Below are 7,145 nucleotides of genomic sequence, written 5' to 3' on the forward strand. Positions count from 1 at the left end.
GGTTTGTATTAAATCCCTCCCCTCAGGGCTCTGACAACTCAAAGGAAGAAGAGGCTGATGGTAAGAATGTAAGAGGCATGGGGAAGGGAAGCAGCAAAGAAACAAAGCGTTCTAAACACAGCCTTTCCTCTTTGCCCCAACAAACCTACTCACTTTTGCCTTTGTTTAGTTTTCTTCAAATATTTTCACTGTTATATTCCTGTTGCTTTGATAAGATACCTGACAAGAGCATCTCAAGCCAGAAAGGGTTTATTTTGGGTCACAGGTCTTTGGAATACGGTCCATCGCAGCAAAGAAGGCATAAAGCAGAAGCAAACACCAGCTTGTCAAGTCGTATCACCCGTAAGGACGAGAAAGGGAACAGGAAGTAGTGCCAGGCTCCAAAATCTCGAAGCCACAGTGATGTGTTTCCTCCGGCAAGGAACCTTCTAAAAGTTCGTATAATCTTCCCAACCTTCCATCTGGGGACCAAATGCTCAAACACATAAGCCTAATGTTGAACAATCCAATTTGGCTCCTTATCTCACTCAAGCTGCCTTGATGGTACCAATTTACTTTCTATTCAGTGAACAAAATGAATACAAGTACTTTATTCACGGCTCCATCCTGGTTCTCTGCCTCTAAACGTCATCGAGTTGCTCAAGTGTGGGCACATCTTTAATTCAGCTGCCATCAGAGTGCTCTGGAGTGCACAGTGCTGGATGATGTCACATAATGCCCTTGCATCCTAAATCGCTGCTAGGATAATCAAGTTGTCTTTTTATGTGCAGGTTCAGGTGCCTGCTCACAGAAGCCATCTTGACGCTCCTGAGAACCTGCGAAATGTCTTCCCTTCATGTGTCCTCTTCTTGCGGCTTTCTTGGAAGTAATATTTTCTGATCATAATTCCCCGAGGTTCTCCTTATCCTCAGGCACCCACACCATTTGAGGGGTCATCATTGAGCTTCTGGATTTTGCTTTAAATCTCATATTGTCTTTATCCAATAAGTTGAATAATTTCACAGGCACCAGGAACCAATTCCTCTGCTCTTATGTGTCATGGGCCAGTGTCTTTCACTGGGTAAGCATAGGTACTCATTAAATATTCATCGAAAGATTTTTTTTTTATTAACTTCCTGTGGCTTTCCCCACACTGGATTCAACTCAAATACCATTTAATAATACATAACCCTTTTAGTAAAAGAGAAAAAAATTACAAACTAAGAGTTTTTAATCTGGCCATAGGCCTTTAATTATGCTAACTGCCACTGTTCAGTTCCATTGCTGACCCAAAGAAAATACTGCCCGTCCGTTATTTTCTGACCTGTGATTGATGCAATGTCATTGAATAGCGTTAGCTCATACTCTTTTCAGAATCTGAATTGGAGCTTGGCAGCTACACCATCAATTAGACATATTGATGATAACCTGCATTTTATATAGCAAGTCATTTGTTTTTCCATAGGAGCTTGGTGAATAAGAGGAGGAAATGGCAGTTATTTGTTGCCACAAACCATGGACAGTAAAAGCAATGTATTCAAATTCTTATTTAAACCTCTCAAACATCTTTTAAAATCTTCGTGGTTAAGTGCATGCATGGTCACACATGTGTGGTATTCTGCTCTACATTAGCTATTAATTTCATTTTATTGCCCACTTTTAACCTAGCTATTTGCTGTATCATTTTTAGCTTACATTTTTTGGGTAAGAGTGAATATCTGTGTCACCATGGAAATGCTTCTATACTGAAGTTCTGGGGCACTGACAGTGCCAAGCCAGGAGCTGCCAACTAGATGATTTTTCTATTCCTTTTCCTAAATATTAGAGCACCGTCTTCAGAGCTTCAATTTCATAATGCAAAAAGGCATAAGGGCCCCCACTTAGTGACTACTGAGACTCATGTGATATTGCATAAACATATAAATATGCAGATAAAGAAAAGATAAACTGTAAAGTACTTGGAGAAAAATTATGTGTGTGTGTATGTGTGTGTGTGTGTGTGTGTGTATGTGTGTGTGTGTGTGTGTGTGTATCCCATCACTTGACAGTCTGTATTTTAATTCTTTAAGCATTTTTATTACCATCTACTCCAGTTTCCAGCACTGACATCGACATAATAATCTTCTTCCACCTATTCGTAAATTTTAACTGATATTGGCGTCTGTATTTGTTTGCCTTTTCATAATTATGATAATACATTCACTAAAACAAACCATGGAGCAGGAGAGAAGGTTTTACCTTCCAGGTTATAGTCCATCATTGGGGGAAACTAAGGCAGAGTCAAGGCAAGAATCTAGAGGCAGAAACTGAAGCAAATAACTGGCTTTCTCAACCTGCTTTTCTTATACAACCCAAGGGTAGGCGCTGTGCACAGAGTACTGCGCCCTCCCCGCCCCCTCACCCCACATCAATCGCCAATCATGAAAATGCCACCACAGACGTCTTCCTTTGTGACTCTAGTATTTGTCCGGTTGACCAAAATCTAACCAGTACAACCTCCCAAGGAACACATTAAATTCACTGCAAAATCCAAACTCTAAGGATGAGACACTGTAAATCTTCAGTCAACTTTGGTTTTTATTCTTCCTCAATTTTTTTTCATTTCTTTTTCTTTGTGTGTGTGTGTGTGTGTGTGTGTGTGTGTGTGTATGTGTGTTTGTGTGCGTGTGTGTGTATGTGTATGTATGTGTGTGTGTTTATAAGTGGCTCTGTTTATACGCTTAATATTTCATTTTCCCTTCTTTTAATGATTTTAAATGAATGCTCAAAGCCTTTTTTGTTCTAATAGAGAAATTTGCCAAGTGTAAGCAAGCAATTTGACTTTGTAATTTAAAAATACTGATTAATCATTTGCCATTGAAAGCCATTAAATAAAACTCTAATGCAGCTGGGAAATCCACAGTGAACATTTGAGAAATCTATGGTAATGCATGATTTAATCAACTTGGTCATTGTAAGGTTTTACTTTAATACTATTTACTTTAGTGGTTAGTAAAGCAGTACCTTCAGTATTTATTAGCTCAAACCTTTGTTTTCATTAGCAATTTATTACCTTGCAGAAAGGTAAGATAAGTTGCTACAGGAAAATTCTTAAACTTTAATTTCTACTCTGCTTTCAGCAGCTTATATGAAAAGGTAGGGTTTAACTTTTCTGGGATGTTTTGATAACTCAACAAATTATGAGGTATATACATGAGTCTCCAATGAAATCTTGACATTCCCAGTGAACTCGGACTCTGCCTGTGGCATTTTCTCTGGTATCTTCACTGAAACCCACTAGACAGGCTGTCGTCCTGAGGTAGAGTCCTGGCTGTGTGCTAACTGGTCTCGCAGTCTTCTCCATGCGTGTGATACCCCCTAATACCATTGACCCAGGACTTACATGTTTTAATAAGCAGGGATTCTATAGGAAAAGCCTGCCTTGGCTCACATCACTATCTTAATGATTGATCTTTATTGAGAGACCTTCGAGTCCCCATCACCATACCTTTCCTTCCTGGATTTCTTACTCCCACCTTCCATATAACTGATCCCTCATACTCTTCAGCTATAATTACCTGCCTGCTGATTCTGTTCTCTAGAGTTTGGTTAAGAATGGCTAAGTTGGTAAACTGAGGGACACAGGATGTATGAGAGTGAAGGACTCAGAATGTCAAGGGTTAAAGGAAATCAACATGGAAACAAGGAGAGGTGTGATGCCTTAGAAATCTGCATCGGTATTTCCAGTTGCCAGTTAGGATCTATATAATTCAAGATCAAGTGTCTGACCTTTTTCAAATATGGTAACTTCATCTGAAAAAAATTAAAATGACCATAGGGTTTTCTTCACATCCTGACATTACAGTGGCTCTATCCCAAATCTTGTACTAGTAGGGATAAAGTCTCACATACTCACTAAAAAGACTGAACTTCCCCAAATCATAAATTGGATAACCAGGTGTGTGTGTGTGTCACATTTTCTTTGCCCATTCACTTCATGGTAGGTATCTGGGCTGAGAGCGTAACTTAACCACTGTGAACGATGTCACAATAAACATGGATGCGGGCTGTTTGTTTAGCTTCTTCGCATGTATGCCAAAAAGTGGGGAACTGGGTCATTTGATTCTGTTGTTTTATTAGTTTCAGTGTTATTGGAAAGAAGGACTTCTACACACCTCTCCATTGTGATAACACTCATTTACTTTCTCATTGAGAGCATGTGATACTTTATTGAGTTTATTTATTGCCTCTGTCTATTTTTCAACATTATATTTTTACTTCAATTACTTGGCGAAAGCCATCTGACTAAAGTGGCATGGTATCTCAATACAGTTTTGTTTTGCATTTTTCTGACTAATAAGGGTATAAAACATATTTTTATATTTTTGGCACTTGTATGAGTGTGTGGATTGTGTGTGTTGGTGTGTGTTGGGTCATAGATATTCAGATAATTTACCCATGTTTGAATTTAGATTACTTATTTATTCTAGATATTTACTCTTTGCCAAATGTTTCACAATCATTCTTATTATCTGTTCTCCCTGTTAACTGTTTTATGCTGTGCAGAAACTTACAAGTTCTTAAATGTCACACAGGTTTTTTTTTGCTGTTGTTTATTGCCCTTTGGGAGTTCTATTTAGCAAACCATTGCCTTTGGAATGCTTTTATTCTATTAATTTCATATTTTACACTTAGGAAGTTGAATGAATGGATTTTGATTCTTGTACATGGTAAGACAGAGATCAATTTCAGTCTTCTGCTTGTGCATACTCACTTTTCCTGGTTCAATTTTGAACATGATTTCCTTTATTCAAGGCATATGTTTCATGTCTTTTTTGGGATTTTGTGGCTGCAGGCATGTGGGCCCATTCCTGGGGCCTCTGCTCTGTTCCATTTGTATCTCTGTTCTGTTAGCAATGCCGTGCTGTGGTCCCCATGGTTCTGCAAGGTCCTCATGCGGGACTGTGACATGCCACCTTCACTCTTTTTCCACAAACTGATTTCATTGTTTTAAGTCTTTAGTGTTTTCAAATGAATTCTATAACTTTTTCTCTAATTCTTTGAAGAATGTCCATGGTATTTTGATGGAGATTGAACTTGGAGATAGCTTTTAAAAGTATAAAGCTTTAGCAATTTCTGTTACCCCAATCCAAATCTACGGATATGGGAAGTCATTCCATCTTTTTGTGTGATCTAGAATTTCTCTAATTAGTATTTTGTAATATCATCATTGTATTTATTTCTAAGGATATTTTATTTTGGCAGCTACTATGAATGGGATTTCTTCTATTAATTCTTTTGCAGAAAAATGTAGTATTAGTGCACAGAAAACCTATTGTTTTAGTGTTAACTTTTTAAGCCTGTTTAGATGAATTTGTAAAAGAGCTGTCTGCAGTTGAGTCCACGTTTTTATGTTTTATAATTTTGCCATTGTTTACAAATGTTTATAAATTTGACTTCTTTATTTTTTATTTGTATTCCTTCTATATCTCTCCTTAACCTAATTGATCTTGCTAAAAATTTAGTACTATATTTAACAAGAGTTGTAGGTTAACATACTGTTTTTATTCCTGACGTTAGAGAAAAATGCTACCATTTTTATCCACTCTCTATGAATACTGTCTTTCAGAGCAGTTATTTTGAGACAAATTGTTGAAAACACATAGCCATGTTAGTATTGCCCAAAATATTTATTAATGTCAATATTATCCAGATCAAGTTCTAATAAGCTACTAAAATGTGTGACTCTAGAATTTCTGCCATCAAGGCAGGAGCAGCAAAACAAGAGGGCGTTAAAACAACGGAATTCAAATGACTTGAGATTTTCTTCAACTTCCAAGGGGCTATGTCAGGAAACCCTTCATAAGTTCAAAATATCGTAACCTTAAAGTGCACTTAATATTCCCAGCTGACATCCATCTCTACCTGGCCACAGAGTGCTCTTCGGGCCATTGGCTTACCCTTGTGGTTGTACCATCACAGGGAAAAAAAAAAAAAAAAAAAAAAAGATGCTGAGTTCTGTGAGTTCTGAGATCAGAAGCATGGGCCACCACACCCAACTTACCGCAGAGTAGCGATCCAGCTCTGGGCCTCGCTCATGCTAAGCGGCAACCTATCAACTGAGACCTACCTCCAGGCCCTGCAGGGATGCACTTAAAGAGCTTGAGGCTAAACTCTGCCACGTTCTACTTTAGTAGACTGAGTCTAGGCATGGGGATAATGATAATGTTCCTCCAAAGTGGTCACTGGGAAAATTGACTGAGATGATAGTTCTGAGTAAGGCAAAGCTGGAGCTATCGCATTATAAGATTATTTTTTTTAAAACATATCGGTCCTTAAAGTCAGACTTGACGCCATATTTCTCTTTCAGTGACTATGATCTGTAATAATATAGTACAATTTTATGACTAACTAAATGTAAGATTTCCTACAGTTCCTCCTATAAAACATCTTTCACAAGTCATTTCTTAAATAGAATGATAAAATTGCCCTAAGTAATGTCTTAGTAACTTTAGAAAATCTGTCTATAATCTAGCTGAAAGATGCTACATTTTTACTGAATAAAAATTAATACAATATATTCTGATCATGCCTTCCCCTCCTCTTCTAATTTGTTTTGGAAACTCCACACTCTTTCTTTCTCCCTCTCTCTTTAAAAGGCAAACAAATTATTCAGAAGATATATATATATACATAATAAAAGGCAAAGAAATATACAAGAAACACACATAAAAACACAAAACCGGAACCCATAATAATATAAGATTAGTAAGAAAAAAAAATGTCCAAAGAAATCAATAAGGCGCAGAAGGTATACAAAACACCATTGAATTTGTTTTTGTGGAGGCCACCTACCACTGGAAATGTCCTACACTTAAGCGTGGATTACGTACCCAGTTGAGACTTCACTGAAGAAAACTAATTTTCCCCTTGCAAGTAGAAGCCAATGAAAGACAGTTTCTTAGTTAGGGATAGAAGCGCTTGTCCACTTTCGCCTCTTAGCCCTGTGTGTCCCATCTGGCTTAAACCTGTGCAGGTCCTGTGTATACTGTCACTCTGTATGTAAGTTCATATCTGCATTAGTTCTGTTGTATCTGGAAGACATGGTTCCCTTGAAGTTATTCATACTCTTTAGCTCTTGCAGTCTTTCTGCCTCCTGTTCCTCGTAGTTTCTGAACCCTGAAGGG

Source organism: Acomys russatus, chromosome 17, assembly GCF_903995435.1.
Source record: "Acomys russatus chromosome 17, mAcoRus1.1, whole genome shotgun sequence".
Lineage (NCBI taxonomy): Eukaryota > Metazoa > Chordata > Mammalia > Rodentia > Muridae > Acomys > Acomys russatus.